The sequence below is a fragment of the Nicotiana tabacum genome, chromosome 22 (genome assembly GCF_000715075.1).
Source record: "Nicotiana tabacum cultivar K326 chromosome 22, ASM71507v2, whole genome shotgun sequence".
Taxonomy (NCBI): domain Eukaryota; kingdom Viridiplantae; phylum Streptophyta; class Magnoliopsida; order Solanales; family Solanaceae; genus Nicotiana; species Nicotiana tabacum.
The window spans coordinates 117,049,274-117,074,949 of NC_134101.1; the positions used below are offsets into that span (position 1 = coordinate 117,049,274).

At 38.3% G+C, this 25,676-nt stretch overlaps 2 long non-coding RNA genes across 2 annotated transcripts; one reads left to right on the forward strand and one right to left on the reverse strand.

Annotated features, from left to right (window-relative positions):
- Nucleotides 1-12,166: 12,166 nt before the first annotated feature.
- On the reverse strand, nt 12,167-13,836 carry LOC142176748 (uncharacterized). Its single transcript, XR_012705501.1, has 3 exons — nt 13,786-13,836; nt 13,387-13,453; nt 12,167-12,433 (listed from the first exon to the last, which is right to left on the reverse strand). It is a non-coding gene; the product is annotated as an uncharacterized LOC142176748 (long non-coding RNA).
- A 4,216-nt stretch (nt 13,837-18,052) lies between these two features.
- On the forward strand, nt 18,053-24,491 carry LOC107800669 (uncharacterized). Its single transcript, XR_012705155.1, has 4 exons — nt 18,053-18,072; nt 19,262-19,380; nt 22,940-23,228; nt 23,346-24,491. It is a non-coding gene; the product is annotated as an uncharacterized LOC107800669 (long non-coding RNA).
- The last annotated feature ends 1,185 nt before the right edge of the window (nt 24,492-25,676 follow it).

The following is a 25,676-nucleotide window of genomic DNA, read 5'->3' on the forward strand; positions in this document are numbered from 1 at the left end:
TATGATGGTACATTCCAGTACCCACTGCGGTGTGCAGCCCGAGCCATCCATATTTATTTATCGTCGACGGCGCTCACTGGGGGTGTGTACAGACTCCGGAGGGGCTCCTACAGCCCAAGCGCAATATCTTGGTCAGTCATTGTTACCTGACCGGTCAGCCATTGTTACCTGACCAATTTATATCATATAGTGCCATTGTTACCACTGTTCAAGTATATCATCCAGTGTCATTGTTACCACTATTTCAAGTATATCACACAGTGTCATTGTTACCACTGTTTCAAGTATATCACACAGTGTCATTGTTACCACTGTTTCAAGTCACTTTATAATCAGTCCAAAAAAATAATATAATAAGCCCCTTGGGCATTTACAAAACAGAAGTTCCCAGCCCGGAATACATTTAAAAATATCATTTAAGTTTTCAACACTTAGAATTATGGCTGAGTTTGCAAAACACTATTTAAAACATTGGACTGAAATTAAATGATATGCAAATCATGCTAAGCAGTAATATCAATCCTCGAAGAATTTACAAATCGGCACAAGGCCCCAAACATGGCATCAAACCCAGTAATATCAATGAAGTATGTGTACCAATCACCAGTATAGTATAAACATCACACGGGATGGACCAAGTCACAATCCCCAATAGTATCCGACCCCGCACTCGCCATGGAGTGTGTGTCACGCCTCAATATAGCGTTATGATGTGAAAGTTCGGGGTTTCAAACCCTCAGAACAGCATTTACATCTATTACTCACCTCTAACCGGCCGTAGACTAGTCCGCAATGCCCTTTCCTCTTGAATCGACCTTTTCACGCGTCGAATCTAGTCAAAACCACAATGAATACGTTACAATAGGCTAAGAGAATAAAACCCAATCGAAAAGACTCGAAAAATGTCGAAAATCCCGAAATTAGCAAAACCGAGCCCCGGGCCCACGTCTCAAAATTCAGAAATTTTTACATCAATACGACCCTTATCTCGCCACGAGTCTATACATACCAAATTCACAAAAATCGGAGTTCATTTGACCCCTCAAATCACCATTTAATTCTCTTAAGTTTCAAGCCCTAAACCACCATTTTGTCCATAATTTACTTGAGTTTTCAGCTCTAATCCATGTATTTAACTTTGAAATAAGTAGAAACAACTCACCTTTGATGCTTGATGAAATCCTCCTTGAAATTCTCTCCAAAATAATCCAAGCCAAATGAAAGAAATGAAAGAAATAAGCCAAATCCGTGTTTAAAAGAATCTGCCCGTCCTTCGTCGAGTTGTACCTTGCACTTGTGCTATACAAGTTGTACATCCTATTAAAAATTTTCCTTGTTGGACACCTTCTGTTTAAACACCCATAACGTCTTGTATAAGTATCTAAATGACAAACGGATTGAATATTTAGAAACTAGACTCGAAGATCTTTAATTTGATAGGTTGTACACTATATAACTCTTTATATATCCCGAGATATAAGCTTCAAAAGTAGGCTCCCCGAATTAGAAAATTCTGGAGAACGAGCTCCACCAGTCATATTCAATCGATTGTAACATTCTCTACATATGTGCAAATTATGATTTCTTTAGCTTTCTGGAAACTAGACATAAAGGGCTACAATTTTCGTTTTTAAACCATCTCAAAATTTCTTGTAGATCAAAACATATAGGCCTTCGAAGTACGCTCCACGATTGCAGTCCAAAGACCTTCTGCAGAAAATTGCAGCAGAAATTTCTGCAGTTTTTTCTTTTCTTTTTGGTCCGAATTTCATTCCGTTAACCTTCCGAAATCCACCCGAGGCCCTCGGGACCTTAACCAATTATATCAATATGTCCCACAATATCATTCAAACTTGTCCCAACCTTCGAAACACCCAAAATAACATCAAAACATCAAATCCTCATCGGATTCAAGCCTATGAATCTCACGAACTTCCAAATTCCATTTTTGATCAAAATCCCAACCAAACCACGTTCGAATGACCTCAAATTTTGCATACAAGTCCAAAATTATATAACGAAGCTACAGCAACTCTCGGAATTCCATTCTGACCCTCGGATCAAAATCTCACCTATCAACCGGAATTCGCCAAAATACTAACTTTGCCAATTCAAGCTTAATTCTACACCGGTCATCACAAAAATATTCCGGACACACTCCTAAGTCCCAAATCACCTAACGAAGCTATCCGAACCATAAAATTCACATTTCGAGCTTTCTAACACATAAGTCAATATTCGGTTGACTTTTCCAACTTAAGCTTCCTTAAAAGAGACTAAGTGTCTCAAACCTTACCAAAATCATTCCGGAATGACTTCAAATTTTGCACACAAATCACATTCGACATTACAGACTTGCCCAAACTTTCGGATTCGCATTCCGACTCCGATATCAAAATTTCCCCTTCCGGTCGAATTTTTCTCAAAAACCTTCAAATTTCTATACTTAGCCAAATGACTTCAAAATGACCTCCGGACATCCGAATTCACTTCCGATCGCGCTACCAATCCTTAAATCATCCCCCGAAACTAACTGAATCATCGGAAATAAATTCCGAGACCTCTAACTCACAAGTCAACTTCCGGTTGACTTTTCCAAACTAATTCTTCATTAAAAAGACTATTTGTCCCAATTTCTACCAAACTCGATCCGAATTGACTCAAATTCACCAAGTACACATATTGAAGCATGAATAAGCATATAACGGGGAATACGGGATGAAATTACAGGAGACGATGGGTCGGGTCGTCACATTCTCCCCAACTAAAACAAACGCTCGTCCTCGAGCGAGTTAAGAAACATACCTGGAGTTTCAAATAGGTGTGGGTATCTGCTCCGCATCTCTTGCTCGGTCTCCCAAGTAGCCTCCTCCACGGGCCGATCTCTCCACTGTACTTTCACTGATGCTATATCTTTCTACCTCAATTTTCGAACCTGTCGACCCAAAATAGCCATTGGCTCCACATCATAAGTTAAATCTTCCCCTAGTTGTACTGTACTGAAATCCAATATATGAGATGGGTCCCCAACATACTTTCGGAGCATAGAAACATGGAATACCGGGTGAACACCCGACAAACTAGGTGGCAAGGCAAGCATATAGGCCACCTCTCCAACCTTCCTAAGTATTTCAAAAGGTCCAATAAATCGCGGACTTAGCTTTCCTTTCTTTCCAAATCTCATAACACCCTTCATGGGTGAAACCTTCAGCAAAACCTTCTCACCCGCCATAAATGACACATCCCGGACCTTCCGGTCCGCATAACTCTTCTGACGCGACTGAGCTGTGCGAAGTCTTTCCTGAATCACCTTCACCTTTTCTAAGGCATCCTGGACCAAATCCGTCCCCAACAACCTAGCCTCGCCGGGCTCGAACCAACCAACTGGAGATCTACACCGCCTCCCATATAAAGCCTCATACGGTGCCATCTGAATACTGGACTGATAGTTGTTGTTGTAGGAAAACTCTGCAAGTGGTAAAAAATCAACCCAAGAACCTCCAAAATCAATCACACAAGCACGCAACATATCCTCCAATATCTGAATAGTACGCTCGGACTGTTCGTCCGTCTGAGGATGAAATGCTGAACTCAGCTCCACCTGAGTACCCAACTCGTGATGAAAAGTCCTCCAAAACTGAGAAGTGAACTGAGTACCTCTATCCGAAACGATGGAAACTGGAACACCATGCAACCGCACAATCTCCTGAATAAAGATTCTCGCCAGCCGCTCCGAGGAGTATGTAGTACATACTGGAATGAAATGCGCTGACTTAGTCAGTCGATCCACAACGACCCAAATCGAATCGAACTTCTTCAAAGTCCGAGGAAGACCAGTAACGAAGTCCATAGTAACTCTCTCCCATTTCCACTCAGGAATAACCATCTGCTGTAGCAAACCGCTCGGTCTCTGATGCTCATATTTCACCTGCTGACAGTTGAGACACCGAGCCACATATCCCACAATGTCTTTCTTCATTCTCCTCCACCAGTAATGCTGTCTCAAGTCCTGATACATCTTCGCGGCACCCGGATGGATGGAATACCGCGAACTGTGGGCCTCCTCAAGAATCAAATCTCTAAGCCCATCAATATCAGGCACACAAATACGGCCTTGCATCCTCAATACACCATCATCACCTATAGCCACATCTCTGGCATCACCTCGCTGAACCCGATCTCTAAGGTCAAGCAAATGTGGATCATCATACTGGTGCTCTCTGATGCGATCATATAAGGAAGATCAAGAAATCACACTCGCCAACACTCGGCTAGGCTCAAAAATATCTAGCCGCACCATCTGATTGGCCAAAGCCTGAACATCAACTGCAAGAGGTCTCTCCCTAACTGGAATGTAAGCCAAACTCCCCATATTGATTGCCTTTCGGCTCAAAGCATCGGCCACTACATTGGCCTTACCCGGATAATACAGAATAGTAATATCATAGTCTTTAAGCAACTCAAGCCATCTCCGCTGCCTCAAATTAAGATCTTTTTGCTTAAATAAATGTTGAAGACTGCGATGATCAGTGAATACCTCACAAGATACGCCGTACAAATAGTGCCTCCAAATCTTCAAGGCATGAACTCTAGCAGCCAACTCTAAATCATGAATAGGATAATTCTTCTCATGGGGCTTCAACTGACGAGAAGCATAAGCGATAACTCTACCCTCCTGCATTAACACACAACCAATCCTAACTCTGGAAGCATCGCAATATACCGTGTATGAACCTGCAGCTGATGGTAACACCAACACTGGAGCTGTGGTCAAAAGTGACTTGAGCTTCTGAAAGCTCTCTTCGCACTCGTCTGACCATACAAATGGAGCACCTTTTTGAGTCAACTTGGTCAAGGGCGATGCGATGGATGAAAATCCCTGAACAAACCGGCGATAATAGCTTGCCAGCCCAAGAAAACTCCGGATCTATGTGGCTGAGGACGGTCTAGACCAACTCTGCACTGCTTCTATCTTCCTTGGATCAACCTGAATACTCTCGCTGGACACTATGTGTCCCAAGAATGCCACAGAACTTAGCCAAAACTCACACTTGGAGAATTTAGCATAAAGTTTCTCCTCCCTCAATCTCTGCAACACTACACGCAAATGTCGGGCGTGCTCCTCCTGGCTACGCGAGTATACCAGAATATCATCAATGAATACAATGACAAAAGAATCCAGATACGACCGAAATACACTGTTCATTAGATGCATGAACGCTGTTGGGGCATTGGTCAGCCCAAAAGACATGACTAGAAACTCATAGTGGCCATATCTAGTCCTGAAGGCAGTCTTAGGAATATCTGAATCCCTGATCTTCAACTGGTGATAACCCGAACGAAGGTCGATCTTAGAAAACACCATCGCTCCCTGAAGCTGATCAAATAAGTCATTAATGCGAGGCAAAGGATACTTGTTTTTCACTGTTACCTTGTTCAACTGCCTATAATCAATGCACATTCTCATTGTGCCATCTTTCTTTTTCACAAATAACACAGGTGCACCCCACGGGGACACACTAGGCCGAATAAACCCCTTTTCTAGGAGTTCCTGAAGCTGCTCTTTCAATTCTTTTAGCTCCGCTGGTGCCATGCGGTATGGCGGAATATAAATGGGCTTAGTGCCCGACACCAGGTCAATACCAAAATCAATATCCCGGTCCGGCGGCATGCCCGGCAGGTCTGCAGGAAATACATCAGGAAAGTCCCTCACAACTGGGACAGAATCAATACTGGAAGTCTCAGCTCCCACATCACGCACGAAGGCCAAATATGATAAACAGCCTTTCCCAACCATACGTTGGGCTTTCAAGAAAGAAATTACTCTACTAGGAACATAATCAGTCATACCACGCCACTCGATCCTCGGAACACTCGGAATAGCCAAAGTAACTGTCTTAGCATGACAGTCTAGAATAGCATGACACGGAGATAGCCAGTCCATGCCCAGAATAATATCAAAATCTACCATTCTCAACAGCAATAGATCAATTCGGGTCTCCAGACCCCTAATAGTCACAATACACGACCGATACACACGATCCACAATAACAGTATCGCCTACCGGGGTAGACACATGAACAGGTAAAGCAAGAGACTCCCGCGGTATACTCAAATGACGAGCAAAATATGAAGACACATAAGAATAGGTGGATCCGGGATCAAATAAGACAGAGGCATCTGTGTGGCAGACTGAGATAATACCTGTGATAACAGCATCTGACGCAAGAGCATCTGTCCTGTCTGGGATAGCATAAAACTGAGCCTGACCACCGCCCGATCGACCTCCCCCTCTGGGGCGACCTCTAGCTGCCTAACCCTCACCCCTAGCTGACTGAGTGGGTGCTGAAGTAAATGGTGCAGAAGATGATGACTGGCCCCTCTACTGAGACTGACTGCCACGAAGCCGAGGATAATGCCTCTTCATGTGACCAAACTCTCCACACTCGTAACAACTACCCGATGCTGGATAAGGGAACTGATGGGAATCCCTCGCACCAAAGTGACTAGCTGATGCACTCGGCGCCGAAGAACCCTGGACTGAAGGAGCATGTGATGAACTCTGTGCTGGAAAGGCACCCAAAGAAGACTGACCCAGCTGAAATCCCTGATGACCACGGCCTGAAGATGCCCCTCGATACTCAGAACGAGCCGACTGATGAGGCCTATAAGAACGACCCCTGCTCTGCTGAAACTGGCTCCTGGACGAAGCACCACTAAAACTACCTGATCCATGAGGACTCTTGGCCTCCCGCTCCTCTCTCTCTCCTGACGATGATCTGCCTCAATATCTCGGGCAATATCGACTGCATCCTCAAAAGTATGGCTCAGAATCCTCTCTCGAGCCATCAGGATACGAATGGGATAAATAAGCTCATCCACGAACCTCCTAATCCTTTCCCGATCAGTTGGGACCATCCATGGAGCATAACGAGCTAACTCTGAAAACCTCACCTCGTACTAAGATACGGTCATATCTCCCTGACGAAGATACTCAAATTGCCTGCACCGCTCCTCTCTCTGAGATCGCGGTACCCACTTCTCCAGAAAGAGAGTGGAGAACTCCTGCCATGACAAGGGTGCTGAACCTACCGGCCTACGCCGCTCATATGCCTCCCACCAAGTGAAGGTTGCACCTGAGAACTGAAAAGTAGTAAAGGATACACCGCTAGTCTCCAAGATCCCTACTGTCCGCAACATGCGTCTACACTTGTCAAGAAAACCTTGGGCATCCTCGCCCTGAGCACCACTGAAAGGAGGAGGTGCAAGTCTGCTGAATCTCTCAAGACGACGCTGCTCATCGTCTGGCATAGCTTGGACCACAATGTTCTGAACTGGTGCAACTGGCTGAGCTGGAACAGCTTCCGGTGTCTGCAATCCTTGCACAACCTGCTCAGCTATGCAATTAACAGGAGTCTGGGTGCCTTCCCTGGCCTGTGAAGTAGCTGCGGCTGTAGTGGCTGAGACCGCCTGAGCTAGGCCAGTGCAAACTGTCAAAATCTAAGCCAAGGTCTCCTGAAGACCCGGAATCACAATAGGCATAGCTGGTGCCTGAACTGGTACAGCTGATGGAGCCTGATCTGGAACTGGGGCAGCTGGTGGATTAACAGGTGCTGCCCGCGCTACTCTACCTCTGCCACGCCCACGACCGCGTCCACGGCCTCTGGTGGCATCAGTGGGTGGCACTGGTGGTCGTCCACCTCGTCCAGTAGCACGAGTCCTCGCCATCTGCGAGAGAATAGAATGATAGAAATTTTTAGTGTTCGGATCAACAAAGTTGCACGACAAGAATTTCAAGAATATGAAGTTTTCCTAAAGGTTCTGCAGCTGTCACACCTCCTTTTTGCGCGCCCGCCCCGAAGGGTAAAATGCGCAAGGGAGTTTTTCCAATTTAAGTGACAATATTCGAAATGGGATTATTTATTTAATTCAGAGTCGCCACTTGGAAAAGGTTTGGCTTTTGGTGTCCCAAGTCACCGGTTTATCTTGAATCCCAAATCGAGGAAAATATTCGACTTTCCAAATGAAGTCTGCGAACCAGAAATTCTAAGTAAGGAATTCTGTTGACCCGAGGGAAGGGGTTAGGCACCCTCGAATCCCGTGGTTCTAGCACGGTCGCTTAAATTATTATAATGGCTAGATATCTGATTTAATACATGTTATTACTTATGTGCTTTCATTAAGTTTAAACCGCTTTTATTATTTATCATTTTTATAGAATTACAACGTCGTGAAAATGCGTCTCGAACCACGTCACAGTCAATGCACCCATGGTTGTTAATACATTCCGACTCCGTTGAGATTTGAATTTGGGTCACATAAATGCGCACCCGAGTTTAAGAATGTAATTTAATTAAGTCGCGCCTAAAGAGTCTAACGCGTTTAATGTCTTTGGGGAAGGCAGTGAAATTCACTAAACAGTCCACCCCAAATTCTAAGTATTTTATTATGACCAGTTATTGAGGGCCCCGCAATTTGCATTGTTTTATTTGGTGAGGCTCGTCTCATTTTAAGAAAGGATAAACCTACAATGACTACATTTTTCTATTATGTCTCTATAAAATGAAAGAGAAAAGGTCTTAATTTATTTACATGCTTGAGTTGTTATAGTTGGGTTTCGAATATGATTCATAAATTCTGAAAATGATGCAAGCAGGGCAGTCCGTTGCCAATGCGGGCCCAGGCCCAACGTATATGACATAAAACTAGACCTGGGCCGTCTTATTCACATGTTACTACCTAGTTACATTATACTAGGCATGTTCTCAGTTTGTCAAATTAAAAAAAACTTAGCAATCTAATTTTAATCCTAAACCATTTACATGCTGAAATTAACCAATATTATTTAACTAAACAATATTCCTACAAGTTCGAAATGGCCTATTCATTTGATTTTTAACTAGACGGAGTTGCTACACCATTCATTTATTTTTAGGCAATATATATAGATAGTTCATCCGTTAAGCTATCGTCAGATGTTCCACTATATATATTAAATAGCTACATGATTCTGATTTTTGTAAGCTAAATAATTTATATATACAAATAAAATTCAGAATATAATTAAATAAATTTAGAACTTCAACTCTTCATTTTTTCGTATTCATGCTTCCTGTTTCAGTTTACAATAATCAGCGTGTCAGTTGTGTACCTGATATTGGAGGCAAAAGAAAAGGGAGATCAGCAGAAATTCAGTAGCATACAACAACAGCAACCCCAGCAACCAGTAACAACCAGCAACGAGAAACTTAGTGACAGATTTTAAAATCAAGACAAAAATCCAGACACAACAACAACAATCAACGGACAGAAGCAAAGTGAATCTTTTCAGATTTTGAAAGACTAGTTAGTGTTTAACCCTTAATTTCTGAATTCGTATATCAGAATATTTGGATTGTATATCAGGTGTATACTCTTCTTCTTTTGAATTTCCAGAATGTTTTTCTTTTTATTTTCTAAAGTATTAGTATTTTTCGGAATTTCCTCTCTCTTAAAATTTTCTTCTGTATTCTGTCTTCTCCTTAAATCTGATTCAAGTCTCTCTATTTATTTCCCATCCCAAACCCTTTAATCAATTAATAACAACCATTTTCTCCTACCAAACCCACTATCTTCCCACTCATCCCCCACTACATTAAACAAATATATCAACTCCACCTCATTACATCTTGTCCCCCATGCCTAACATAAACAATTATCATATTCCCCTCCACTATATTATGTCTTGTCCCCCATTTATGTTAAACAATTATATCACCCACTCTCCATTACATTTTGTCCCCCATGCTTAACATAAAGAATTACAAAATGTTCAATTACCAAACTACCTCCGACCTTATTGCAATTACCATTTTACCCCTGAACGTACTGCGGTTTACCAAACTACCCCATCATCTATAACCAATCAATTAATCAAACTTAACCAAAATATAGCCAATATGACTAATTTCTAAACAAATTCAACAACAACTCATATGAACACAGATGAACAACATCAAATTAATGTGAATAAATCAACCATATTGGGAACCAATCCTGGTTAACTTAGACCAACAATGGATGAGCAAGGAAACAAACAATATTAACAACACAACACATGATTCAAACTAAATCAACAAATCAAAAACATAAACTCACATTAAATCACTGGATTAAAAATGAACTCCAAACAAAGATGAACATGAATTAAATCTATTTTAAACAACAAAACATGACGGATTCACATGATTAAACCAACATATTTTCCTATTACAACTAAATTCTTTTAGACAAATAACAAGATCGAAGAAGAAACAATTATGAACTTAAACTTGAATCTAACAATATTAACAATTTCTGAAAAATACATAAAACACATGAAACAAATTGAAGAAATAATTAATTAAATTTTAATTTGAATCTAACAAACATTAAACTAACAATTTCACATAAACAACTGAAAAATTAACAAAACAATGAACACGAACAAAACAAAAATTTACCGATTTTAGATTCGAGAATATCAAAATGAAATACGGACAAAAATAAAACTCAAAACCCACTAACCGGATCGAAACGACGAACAATGATTGACCAACGACGAACTCGTATGGACTGTTTTGACAACCCCAACCAAAACTCGCACAAACGACGATGAAGACGATCCTAAGAAGCAACTGAAGGAGGTGAAGCAAACGTGAAGCAACAACGATGGGGTATGTAGTGAATAAGAAGCAGTAACAGCTGGTCATTTGGATGGAGACAAGTGAAGCGAAGCCTCACGTCCATGGCTGGAGCTCGGGAGCTCGACCACTCAACTCGAGCTCGACGAAACGAAGAAGATGAAGCAACAGCAGAAGCAGCGGGGGGCAGAAGCAGAAACGTGAGCAGCAGCAGCACGGAGGAGATGGAGAAGATGAAGCAACAACAGACTGGGTTTTCATGGTGGAGCTCGACGGAGCAAGCAGCAGTAACACTGCTGGAGCAGTGAAGCAGTAGCAGCTCGACGAGGCAGCTGGAATGGAGCAGCAACGACGGGCTGGTCGTTTGGAGTGACGGGGTCGGTTATTCGAACCAACTGCTCGACCATCTAGATGCAGCAGGAGCAGCAGAAGCCGCTTGGCTTTGGAGCAAAGGCGACGAGGTCGTGGTCGTTCATGGATGGTCGTTCATGTTGGTGAAGCCGCGGGTGTGTGTGTGTTACGTCGCCGTGGTTGTGTGCGTGTGTGTGTTGTCGACGTGGTTGTGTATGTGGCGTGGAGATGAGGGGGTGTGTGTGTGTGGAGATGGTGAAGAGGGTAGCCATTGATGGCTTGCTTGGAGCTTGAGGAAGAAGAAGGAAAGAGAGGGGGGGCAGGCTTCAACAGTGAAAGAAAAGACTATTAGGTTTTTTTTTTTGAAAGATAGGGAAATAGGGGTGTTGGGTTATGGAATGGGTCGACCCGGTTTGAAATGGACCGAGTCATGGGGAAGGTTGGGTATTTTTTTGGGCCTGTGGCTTGAATTTGAAGAAGAGGCCTAATTCCGATTTTTTTGTATTTTTGCTCTCTTTTCTTCTTTTATTTTTCTAAAACTAAATTCTAAGAATCCTTAAATTATTATTAAGAACTAAATTAAGTTATAAAAGCGCAAATTAACTCCCAATAACAATTAACGCACAATTAAGTAATAATTAAGCATAAAATTGTATATTTGGACGTTAAATGCTAAAAATGCAAAAGATGCCTATTTTTGTAATTTTTAATTTTTGTAAAACAAATTTAATTACTAACAATTGTAGAATTAAATCCTACATGCAAAATGCGACATATTTTGTATTTTTTATTATTTAAAAAATAAACATGCACAGACAAAATACAAATAATTATCCAAAAATGTCACAAAAATTCTCAAAATTGCACACCAAGGAAAATCATTTTATTTTGAATTTTTGGGAGTAATTCTCATATAGGGCAAAAATCACGTGCTTACAGCAGCCTCTCGAGGATAAATACAGACGTCTCCGTACCGATCCGCGAGACTCTACTAAACCGGCTCATGACTCGTGAGACCAAATAACTTAGGCTCTGATACCAACTTGTCACGACCCAAATCCCGGTCGTGATGGCGCCCAACATACTACTAGGCAAGCCCGACCATTATTCAACACTTAACTCAATTTATCAAAAATAGCGGATGAAAATATCAATTAATTCAAGATCAAAGTACTGAAGAGTTTAACAAAATACACAACATAATCTCACTAGGACCCGGCGTCACGAATCTGAGCCTCTAGAGTACAGAATATCATCCTAATACATAGTGTATCCAAAGTCTAATAATGCGGAAATAAAAAAAAAGAAAGGATAGGAGGGAAGAAATCAATGCTGCGAACGCCGTACAGCTACCTTGATACTTCCCAAAATGCTGGATCCGTTGATCAACTGGATCTACTGTGCCTGAGATTGCCCTGGATCTGCACACAAGGTGCAGGGAGTAAAGTGAGTACTCCGACCTAGTGAGTAATAAAAGTAACTACATTCCGAAGATAAGAAAATCCAGTAAATACACAAAGTAAGCTAAAATCCAAATATACAGCAACATATGGAACTGAACAGCTAAACAACAGTATAGATACAAATACATGAATACAATGCAATGCATATGATGGTACATTCCAGTACCCACTGCGGCGTGCAGCCCGAGCCATCCATATTTATTTATCGTCGACGGCGCTCACTGGGGGTGTGTACAGACTCCGGAGGGGCTCCTACAGCCCAAGCGCAATATCTTGGTCAGTCATTGTTACCTGACCGGTCAGCCATTGTTACCTGACCAATTTATATCATACAGTGCCATTGTTACCACTGTTCAAGTATATCATCCAGTGTCATTGTTACCACTATTTCAAGTATATCACACAGTGTCATTGTTACCACTGTTTCAAGTATATCACACAGTGTCATTGTTACCACTGTTTCAAGTCACTTTATAATCAGTCCAAAAAAAATAATATAATAATCCCCTTGGGCATTTAAAAAATAGAAGTTCCCAGCCCGGAATACATTTAAAAATATCATTTAAGTTTTCAACACTTAGAATTATGGCTGAGTTTGCAAAACAGCATTTAAAACCTTGGACTGAAATTAAATGATATGCAAATCATGCTAAGCAGTAATACCAATCCTCGAAGAATTTACAAATCGGCACAAGGCCCCAAACATGGCATCAAGCCCAGTAATATCAATGAAGTATGTGTACCAATCACCAGTATAGTATAAACATCACACGGGATGGACCAAGTCACAATCCCCAATAGTATCCGACCCCGCACTCGCTATGGAGTGCGTGTCACGCCTCAATATAGCGTTACGATGTGAAAGTCCGGGGTTTCAAACCCTCAGAACAGCATTTACATCTATTACTCACCTCTAACCGGCCGTAGACTAGTCCGCAATGCCCTTTCCTCTTGAATCGACCTCTTCGCGCGCCGAATCTAGTCAAAACCACAACGAATACGTTACAATAGGCTAAGGGAATATAACCCAATCGAAAAGACTCGAAAAATGTCGAAAATCCCGAAATTAGCAAAACCCGAGCCCCGTGCCCACGTCTCAAAATTCAGAAATTTTTACATCAATACGACCCTTATCTCGCCACGAGTCTATACATACCAAATTCACAAAAATCGGAGTTCATTTGACCCCTCAAATCACCATTTAATTCTCTTAAGTTTCAAGCCCTAAACCACCATTTTTGTCCATAATTTACTTGAGTTTTCAGCTCTAATCCATGTATTTAACTTGGAAATAAGTAGAAACAACTCACCTTTGATGCTTGATGAAATACCCCTTGAAATTCTCTCCAAAATAATCCAAGCCAAATGAAAGAAATGAAAGAAATAAGCCAAATCCGTGTTTAAAAGAATCTGTCCGTGCTTCGTCGAGTTGTACCTTGCACTTGTGCTATACAAGTTGTACATCCTATTAAAAAATTTCCTTGTCGGACACCTTCTGTTTAAACAATCATAACGTCTTGTATAAGTATCCAAATGACAAACGGATTGAATATTTAGAAACTAGACTCGAAGATCTTTAATTTGATAGGTTGTACACTATATAAATCTTTATATATCCCGAGATATGAGCTTCTAAAGTAGGCTCCCCGAATCAGAAAATTCTAGAGAACGAGCTCCACCAGTCATATTCAATCGACTGTAACATTCTCTACAGATGTCCAAATTACAATGTCTTTAGCTTTCTGGAAACTAGACATAAAGGGCTACAACTGTTGTTTTTAAACCATCTCAAAATTCCTTGTAGATCAAAAGGTATAGGCCTCCGAAGTACGCTCCACGATTGCAGTCCAAAGACCTTCTACAGAAAATTGCAGCAGAAATTTCTGCAGCTTTTTCTTTTCTTTTTGGTCCGAATTTCATTCCGTTAACCTTCCGAAATTCACCCGAGGCCCTCGGGACCTTAACCAATTATATCAACATGTCCCACAATATCATTCAAACTTGTCCCAACCTTCGAAACACCCAAAATAACATCAAAACATCAAATCCTCATCGGATTCAAGCCTATGAATCTCACGAACTTCCAAATTCCATTTTTGATCAAAATACCAACCAAACCACGTCCGAATGACCTCAAATTTTGCAGACAAGTCCAAAATGAAATAACGAAGCTACAACAACTCTCGGAATTCCATTCCGACCCTCGGATCAAAATCTCACCTATCAACCGGAATTCGCCAAAATACTAACTTTGCCAATTCAAGCTTAATTCTACACCGGTCATCACAAAAATATTCCGGACACACTCCTAAGTCCCAAACCACCTAACAAAGCTATCCGAACCATAAAATTCGCATTTCGAGCTCTCTAACACATAAGTCAATATTCGGTTGACTTTTCCAACTTAAGCTTCCTTAAAAGAGACTAAGTGTCTCAAACCTTACCAAAATCATTCCGAAATGACTTCAAATTTTGCACACAAGTCACATTCGACATTACGGACTTGCCCCAACTTTCGGATTCGCATTCCGACTCTGATGTCAAAATTTCCCCTTCCGATCGAATTTTTCTCAAAAACCTTCAAATTTCTATACTTAGCCAAATGACTTCAAAATGACCTCCGGACATCCGAATTCACTTCCGATCGCGCTACCAATCCTTAAATCATCCCCCGAAACTAACCGAATTATCGAAAATAAATTCTGAGACCTCTAACTCACAAGTCAACTTCCGGTTGACTTTTCCAAACTAATTCTTCATTAAAAAAGACTATTTGTCCCAATTTCTACCAAACTCGATCCGAATTGACTCAAATTCACCAAGTACACATATTGAAGCACGAATAAGCATATAACGGGGAATACGGGACGGAATTACAGGAGACGACGGGTCGGGTCGTCACAAATTTACCAAAATAGCCATAAATATAGGTATAGTGTTGGACATAATTGTAATATTTCCTTTTGTATCCGATTTGGTTTTTAATTTAGTTTAGGCTTTTTTTTTTCAACAAAAATATATTAATGTAGCCCGTGTGTAGGAAGATTCGTAGGATTCCAACTTACATTCCAAAACCTAATGATATACGAATCTATTCAACTTTTATAAATATCTTTATGAATTCTATTGATAATTAACAACAAAGAAAACAACACTCTTGTGCATGCTTCTATTCGAATTGAATTTATTATGTGCTATTGATCTAATTTTATGATTTGAAAGATAAAATATTTTAAAAAATAGTTCAATATTAGATAATATGGTAATTAGATAATATTAGATAAAAATGGTAATTAATATTAGATAATATTGTAATATTTAAGAATCCAATATTTAAAACTTTGAATTCAACTAAAAGTAATATTATATGTGTACCTTTAGGCCGCTAAACCTGTATTTTGGGAATTCCAACAATAAGCTCTAGACTTTGCTAATAATCTATGTCTATATTATCTATCCATTTATCTATCTATATTATTATAAAAGCCTGAATATAATGTCGGTTTACAAAAATAACCTTGTAATATTAAGCATAATAACTCACAATAAAAGGACATACCCAGAATTCTAGACATTTGTAATCCTATTAGTTTTAGAACATAATATTACAAGTTAGAAATCCTACATGATTACATTTAGGATTCCTATTAGTATAATTAATTTAGAGCATAGACATATAATACTACATGTTAGCATGTAAACCTAATATCTTTAGCAACACGCTAGTTTTTCTATTAGCATAATTACTTTTGGGATAGAGACATATTTTAAGGCATGTAATCCTATTACTTTTAGGATATACTTCTTAAAAATTTCTATTACTAATTTAATTTGAAAACGTATTATGATGTGTTGTTACTATTTAATTTGAAAATGTATTATATTGTTCAAATTCATTTAGAAAAAGGAGAGTCTATATTATTATAAAACATGAATACAATATTGATAGACCAAGATAGTCTTAAAATATGAAATATAAAAACTCATAGGGAAAGAACATAACTAAAATAACATATTTTTTGGACTACATGACCTTCTATTAAATTTTTTAATATTTAATATTTTAAAATTAAATTTATCTATTAACTTCTTATTAAAAATATGTAGGAAGGTTTAATAAAATTAATTTCACAAGAATTCTTCATATTGATACTACATTACCACTCCATAATATATAATACTTAGGGAAAATAAAAATAATAAAATGGATTGCACAAGCCATTGAAATTGAGAAAAAATATCCCCATAATATATTTTTATATTATATTTGAACTGTTTTTCTACTCAAATAATATATTTTTAATCAATTATTAAAAAATATACCCAATTATTAAACAACAACTAAGAAAATATTTAATATAAATGTGTGAGAAATAGATCTAAACGTGAAATGCCAGATCGATCTTTTTACTCTTTTAAAAAAAAAATTATGGTGGATAAAATTATAATTAAGATTAAATCTTTAAAACATGAGATGAACTAATAATAAGAATCTGAGATGAACTAATAGCATAACAACAATGCTAAATTTATAAGGAAAACAAAATTGATATTATGTGATGAAGCGCTTATGGCTAATGTTAAATGATCGAAATAATTGCCCCCGGATATATATTGAATACCAGTGAACCATTGGTGAAAAGCTAATGGCTTGGAAGGTGATTTCTGTCATGTACTATCAATAGTTACAAAATCGACGAAATCAGAGACTATAAAAATTAGCTTTACAAAATTATACTTATGACCTCAAATAAAAAAGATTTAACTGACAAGGATAATTTTCGATATGTTTATATTTTGCAATTATAATAAATAAAGCATAAGGATAAACTTCCTAAATATTAGACTATATTTATCGCAATATGTTTTCTTGCACGAACAACAATATGTTGCACTTTCAAGAGGAATGAATATCAATATCGACAACAAGAGTTCTGGTTATAACAGAGCAACCAAAGCATTAGAAGGAAACACACACACAAAAAATCATCTACAAAGAAGTGTTCGGTAAGATACCATCAAATTAAATACTGTTAATCTATAATATGTAATTATTTAACTAACATAACTAAATTGATCATTTGCGTAAGTTCTGATGATATCCTTTTATTTTGAATACACATATCATGCTAATATAATAATATTTTTCAGCTTTCAGATGATTTAAATGGTTAAACCATCACGTGTCATTATTAATGTGCACGCACATTTATAGATACTAGTACATTTAAATTGATAGATATAGGTTATATTATATTTTCTTATTTTATGAATACTTTTTCCCAACGACTAATCACTTTGTGTTAATGTTTCTGATAATAAATAAAGCTCTTACCACATTTGAATAATTCCACCCTCTAAAATGGTTTATGGAGGGTGAAAACTGAAAATAAAATTACACAATGAGGCAAATACGACTTTTTAAATAGATTAGGGGCTTCCGAGTTTACCATATTTTTCTTTTCTTCTCTTATTAACACAGCCAAGCCATCAACGTTTCTACCGGCGAATTCAGCAAACCTTACAGATGAGTTCAGAAAAGCAACCACGACGAGTATCATGCCCCCCTTACTTTGATGTCCTCTGGTTCTGCTACTGTATGTTGCCTTTCCCCTTAGATTTATTCCGCATTTAAAAAAAGAAAATAATTTACAAGCTCTATTCTTTATTTGTGTGACTTGAGTTGTATCTTTGTTTGCATCAATCTTTTGCTTGATTTATATATTTTCACAGTATTTAATTGCTTCTATTCTTAATCAAATCATTCCTTTCTTATCGCATACCTAAAATAAGCTTAGGGTGCAGGGGTTTCTGTTAAAGGTATCAAAATCCTCTTAATCGTGACTTAATAATAGTAACCAAATTGGGGAAGTTTGGAGAACCTAATTGTTAGGGATCACAATAGTTTTGTCCCTTTGGTATCAATTTTTATATCAGGATTCAATTAGTCGTTAACATTGTTTCGAGATGCCAATATCCACTAATAGGATCTCACCATTTTCTTATTCTAGATGACGAAAGGAGAAAGAGGTTGGATAGATGGCCAAACAATTACAGAATTTCATTCAATTATCTTTTCCATTGAAAGGATTACTGTTTGTAACACGTGAATGCCTTAAATAAGTATTTAGTGAATGATCAAACAAATTGTTGACCGAGGAGGCTGGTGAATTGTTTATATATATTAGTTAGTAGCGCGATGATACTAGCAAAATAGAGACTGCTCTTGGGGTTGTCAGAAGAGAGCTTTGCAAGCTCAGGTTCTTCAAGGATCTAGATTGTTGTTTAGCTAAGTGGGGCTTCAAAACACAAGTCATGCGCTCATCCTTGCCATTAGTAGCATTAGCCAATCCGCTGCAACTGAGGTGAACTATTGAACAACAGTATCATAGACTACTGGTAACTCGCTTTATCTGAAGTGATGCGAGTCTTGCTCTGTGATTTCTGATGACACTTCTGATATTGTTTGCTACTATTTTCAGTTTTCACCTCTGGCCACCCCTTTTCTCTTTGTTCTTCTTCCATACTTATTAAGGAAGGAAATGACTGGAAGCTTCTAAACTCTAGATTCTGAGTAGAAGGTTCACCACCATACCTTCTGTTATGTTGCTGTTGTTAACAATTTTTTTTGGTTGTACTATCTAGATGAATTTATCAATAGCCCAAAAGGAACGAAACCAAAGTTGATATCACTGGGATTGATACGAGATCTGTTTGTCTTCTGTTCTTACGTGCAATTTCTTCATTGAGAATTTCTTAGGCTGATGTAGAATTATTTTATGGCAGCTCCAGTCCATCAAATGCAGCAGTACTATAGAGTTGGTGTCCTTGATAATTGTAGTCAGAAGTGGAGTGCTCTTTTTGATTGTCTGACTTTAAAAACCAAAAGGTCTTCTGAAGTGGAGGTACAGTGCTCTCTTGCATCTTAGTCTGGATTGTTTCACGATGTTCTTTTTTTCTTCTGACTTATTCAAATATGCTAATAGAGTAAATTTTACAAGTTAATAATAAACCTTGTGTTGTTTGTAAGATTGCTTAAAGTCATAGATTTGGAGTTATTTTGGACATAATTGTTCACTTACTCGTAAGCTATGGTTGGTGGCTATGGATCAGTTTTTTTCTTGATGTACCATGATTGTCTCCAGCTGAACTAAAATCCAAATTGTGGGTGGCTTCTCCCCAGTTTGTCCGTTTTCATTTTTCAATTAACTTGTTTCAACTTTAATCTGCTGCTTGTGTATTGAATACTTTATTTTCCTTTTCCGCCACCGTCTTGTTAAGCTATTCTTTTAGACCAGTAAGGAGGCTTGACTCAGAGCATGATGTATCCGAATTGATATATAGCTAGCATAGCGATGATCAGTTAAGGTTTACAAACTGAAATATAACCTGAATAGTTATTAATATTATCTTTGAGAAGGGTGTTACCAATCTCAGATGTCTAGAAGTCTAGATTCATACAGGATATGCTACAAGGTTGCAAGGCTGCTCCTCCTGGTTATGCTAATTTTTATTCAATATTTTACAGGATAGCACAACACTTGCCTGAACTATGTTTTCTATTGTGGCATCAATCAAAGTGATCTAATAAGCAATATCTGCTTGTTGCTTGACATTCTGAATTTCTGATAGAACTCAAAACCAAAAACCAAAATAAAACTTATGGAAAGAAACGAATATGTGGAGAAGGCACATTGATGTTTTTCTTGAGTTATGCCTGTTACCCTTTTTGAAAGGGCATGTGGCGTGTATAGTTGGTGAGTTTTGAATCGTCCAGTAATACTTACTGTATGATAGCAAGCATATGAGAACCAGTAATACTTACTAACCACCACGGATGTCCGTTTCTCCTTGCTAAAGAGGGATAAAATAGGAGAAGAGATGATAGCATGATTTGATCTAAGGAAGTACAGGTTTTACTCTGATCCTTGACCAATTAGATAGCCCCTGGCGTTGACAGCTATCAATTATGGGACTATATTTTTTGATTTCAAGTTGTTGCTTCTGGAGTTACCTGTCATTTCTAGAATGACATTTTGAACTTTTTTCTTGATAAGTAAATATCATTTTATTCATGTAACAGCACTAAGTTGGTGCCAGGTATGTACATAGTATAAACATCGAGATCGAGAGGAAGGCGGGGAGAGGGGAGGGAGGACTGGCGGGGTGGTGGGGTGTTTCTCCTGAGTTACATTTTCAAAAAGAATGAAAGGGTTCGGAGACAAGGGTCAAACCTTTTAATTTTAGGTCTCAATTCAAACATCGATTTCTATAGTTTTTAAAATAAAATTTAGATAATTAGAAACTAGTTAAAAAGTACTCTAAATTACAACTTTTATATTTTAAAAGTATTTGAGGGACGTATCAAAAAGTTATAGTAAAAAAAGGCTGTTTAATTCCCCTAATAGTAATAGTATTATATAAAGCGGAAAATAGGGAGTACTGTTATATCACATCAACAAGTGTGTGCTAGCTATATACAGTGAGGAAGCTCAATTCCTTATTGAGGTTGGGAATTGATAAAGTCAAATAAAGATTCTTTTATGAACATTGTTCATTGTACAGCAAAACAACCAAAAGATGCAAGCATATGTATTTGAAACTGCTTTATGTTCAAAGGACTGCTTGGTTCTCTCCTTCCAAACAACCCAAAAAATTACTTGCGCAAATACTGTCCTGTATGCTTCAACTTTCCTTGTTTCATTTGCTCCCTGACACTCTGTTTCTACCTGTCTAGATACTATTGGCTGTCTTTGGCATTGTCAATTTCAAAGGTTTAGAAATCGGTTTCACAATTGACTAGCAATCTAGCAACGCAGAATAGATGGTCTGTGTCTTCCATCTTCTTTCCGCACATATAACATCTGTTGTCTAGAAGATTACCTCCCCTTTGCGGATTTGACTGAAGCTAACTTAGTCCAAGATCAGTAATTCCTCCCTGCCTCCTCTCCTCTCTTCCGTTTTGACTTGGGAAAATTCATAGAAGCTGTAAATTGATGAGCATTCTAACATGTGGAGAATTCATATGGGGTAAGCTGGTGAAAACTTTCTTCTTCATGAGTTGTCACTACAAATGTACATGGTGATGCTGCAGACTTTTAACCTACAAGATTCAATTCTCTAAATTTTTCATTCAAAATTTGTGCATCGGACGGATTCGTAACAAACATTTTCATACTTGTTTGTTTCTCTCTCTGTCTCTTTTTTTTCCCCGAGAAATAGTGTAGATTGAAAAATAAAATGAGCATAAAAAATTCGCAATATATGATGTGAGATTTTGAACCAGTAAAAAAAACAGGAGGCATTAAATAGAGATGAAAAAAAGGTAAGTATAGGATGAGGAATATAACTTCCTTTGTTTAGATGCTTTGCCTGTTTAATCTTAGGCTTCTCCAAATTATCATCTCTTTGATTAGAAAAATTGTATGTCTGAAGAGGAGGTATACTAAGGAGAAACTTCTCGAATGGGAAGGTCTAGGATACAAGGTTTTCGAATGTGCATCTTTCCTTTTTGACTTTATTGTTGTTTTAGGGAAATAAAATCATGTCGGAAGGTAAAGTTGAAAACAATTCTAATATGCTTATATTTGCATTTAATTATTTGAATTCTGGAGATTGGCAGTAAAGGAGATCTTTGTAATGACATTAAACTAGAGGGTAAGTCTTAGATGTTTCACAAACTATGGGAAGGTTAATTTAGTTTTGCCAAACCAGAGGTGATGCCTCACTTATTCACCCTTTTTCTTATAGTTCTTTCTTTCTCATCTGAAGTTTGCTTCACAACTCTGGTTTTACATTCTTTGCTTCAGCATGCATTGTTGCTGCTATACTAAACTGCCTTTTTGGTATACTCATTTTCAACTTTTTATGTGCTTGCCTTGGGATTAAACAAGTACTTACTATTGTAGCATGTTATCCTAGAACTTTCCACTCTCTTGAGAATCTTAAGTGCAATTTACAGTACTGAAAATCTGCTTCTATTTTCAAGTTGAATCGCAATTGGTTGACTGGCTTAGAAGCTCAATTATGTTAGCAAATGACTGAACGAGATATAATAATAAATTACCTTTGGTGGACTCGTCACCTCCACTTTTTTCCCGAGATGCTGAAGTTTTAGCTCATCTTTTCCCTAAACCTTATTCCATCTCTCATTTCGGTTTAAAATTTTTCAGTCGGTGTTTACATGATATCAGGAAATTTGACTTGCATGACATTTGGCTCAGTTATAAATAATTAAAAAATTTCTGATTAGTCTTTGAGAACCATACTGGAAGTCAGTTACTCAAGTGCCATGCTTGTATTTCGGCAAAAACCAAATCGATCTAGGTCTTCAAAGTCGTCAAAGAAATATAGGTCTTTGATTTGTTAAATACTACAAAAAAAGCATCTAACTACAGCTCCTAGGTAGTAGGCTTGTCCTTTGATTTTGATATCCATGCTAAACATTTATCCTGCATAGTGCAGGACACTTGGTGTGCTTCAAATCTGAGTAGTAACAATTTACGCTCATTGTGCCACAAATCTGCGTGATAACAATCAAACCCATCCACAGTTGTGAACCTGATTGATAAATGAATCGGTATTTCATTCGCCAACCACATTCTTGACCGAGGCAGCTATGCTATGGCATTTGCTTCTAAATGGGGTCGCTGAGCTACAAAAGTTATCTTTTTGGTTGGATGCTTTTCTGAAGATGTGATTAGTTGATGCAGAAGCTTTTTTCTAAATTAGTGGATACAAAATTTGTCATGTGGTAATTTAGTTGTACCTCTGCTTGCTTTTCCTACGTATCCTTGTAAAGTAACTACTGCTTCCTGTACTATTTTGTTGGTTTTGTTTGTCATACTCACCATTAGATCTTGTGAAGCAGGAAATTTTGGAAACACGTGAGAAAGCAAAGCCTCACCTGTGGTCATTTCGAACACCAGAAGAAGCCGCGTCTCATTGGAGAGAACTCTTTGACCATCTAGGGGAAGAGTAAAATCCCAAAGGCGTACCTTCTCCATCGACCCCTTATTAGTTGCTAAGACCTTTTTCATCAGACATTTGCCCAATTGATACGAGAAAGATCATTTTCTACTCATTAGAAATAATTCTCTTCCCATTGATTCATGCTTCAAACATGTTATAGAGTGCATGTTATTATCAAATTAAAGAGTGGGTTTCTGAAGAGAGGCACCAGTTTAGGAATGTTTAGTATAGCAACTTTATGTTGTAAAATTCTCTTTTTTTGTTTTGTTTTTGACAGAGATAGAAGCAGCATGAACGAAATTCCAACTGTGTTAACCGTTGGAGCAAGCTGACTTTCTGATCCGGATGAAAATATTGAGCTTAGCACAACAGAGAGGACAAAGCATTATTCATCTTTCTTTCTTTGATGTTGTTTTAGTGCCTGTACATGGTGCTTCTGCTAAGAGGAGAGGACTCTCACTGTTTGCGGAGTGACAGAAACAAGAAAATGTCGATTCCAATGTCTCCTAGGAGGCAGCATGACTCGGAACCCAATTTCCCCTAAATGATAGAACCAAATATAGGGAAGGTCCTTAGAAATAATAGTCCTTATTACAGCAAGGAAGGTTTTGCTATGTCGTCCTTGTTTAGATTTGATACCCGATTTCTCATAAATGATACAACAATGGGAGGTCCTAAGACAGTCATAATCTTCATGACACGCACGAGGGTTTCTCTATGCTGTCCATTTTGAGACATTATGGCTTAGGGGTTAACCCTGGTAACAAAAAGAAGAAATAAATAAAACGCAGGGTCCAATACCATGACAGCATACTATCTTTGTTCGATGGATGGTTCAGATTGGGTGTCAATGGTGTTCACCAAATTTTTGGGCCGTGACAAGTTGATATTAAAACCAGGTTCAAGTATGTTGTAGAGAGTCATGAGCCATGTCGAGTAGCAGAGATGGAGTCATGAGTCATTTCTTCTAAGTTACTAGGTTTTTAATTGATAATTTGTATATATTCAATGAACTTTTAAAGACAAATATAGAGTTTGAACCAAAGCTACTAGGTTCGTTTGAACCGTGTCCTAAGCTCTAGCTCTGCCCTTGTCTAGTAGAGTTCTAATTATGTCACGACCCAATTTAGGATTATGACCGGCACTTAGGAGCAAGTGACCCTAAGTAATCCTCATCGGTATTTTACAGAAAATCGGACAGAATTTTCCCTGTTTTTGGACTATCCCAAAAATTTCCTTTCTCAAATCAACAACCAAACATCCTAATATCATACCAAACAATTGACAACTTATCAATTTACCAAAACAAGTCTCCACCATTACTAATCAACTCACTAACAACCAGAAATATTAATTATCTCCAACTTTGATACTCAAGAACGATACTCAACATAAAACTTTAATTACAAAATAATACTCATGACACTAAAATATTGACTATGGAGCGACTCTAAGAGTTCAAAAAAAGACCATAACAATAAATAAAATCTCCGCCCACACGAACAAGTGCAAGGCTCACCAAGAACTATCAACTTGTGTGCTCTAATTAACGAAATCCTCGCCCGCGTCAACTGATGTCTCTGAAAAAAATTAGCGGGGAATAAGTCGCTAGCTCAGTGAGTAATAACACTTAACCACAACCGTTTTTATTGGGGCAAGTCAGAAACATGCTAGTATCTCAAACAGAAAATAATATAAAAATACCCTTTCAGAAACAATAAATAATTTTCAGTCTCCTCACGCTTTTCTTGTAGTATAATATAATTAACAATTCAGTAACAAGCTTGGTAACCATTGTATAATATCAGTATTCACATTTTGGGAGGTTTCAATGAACGGATCATGTCATCGGTTTAACTGTGGACTTCTTTGCAAGAAGTCATATATAACGGTAGTCCCTACTCGAGAAAAATTAATAATGGTATGCTAGTTATACCATTAGAAAATGGCAGATTTCCGACGGCCAAAACGGCCGGAATTCGGTCGGAAATCACGTATTTTCGACTACTTTCCGACCGAAATTGGTCGGTCGGAAAAATGATGGTCGGAAAACAATTTCCGACCGAATCTGTCGGTGATTTCCAAACAAAGTGGTCGTAAATTTCAAAAAGAGTAGACAACCAAATAATTCACGTTTTCGACTAAAGTGGTCGGAATTTACCGACTGAATCGGTCGTAATAATACAAGTAAAATTAATAATTAAATTTTATTTAATTTCCGACGAAATCC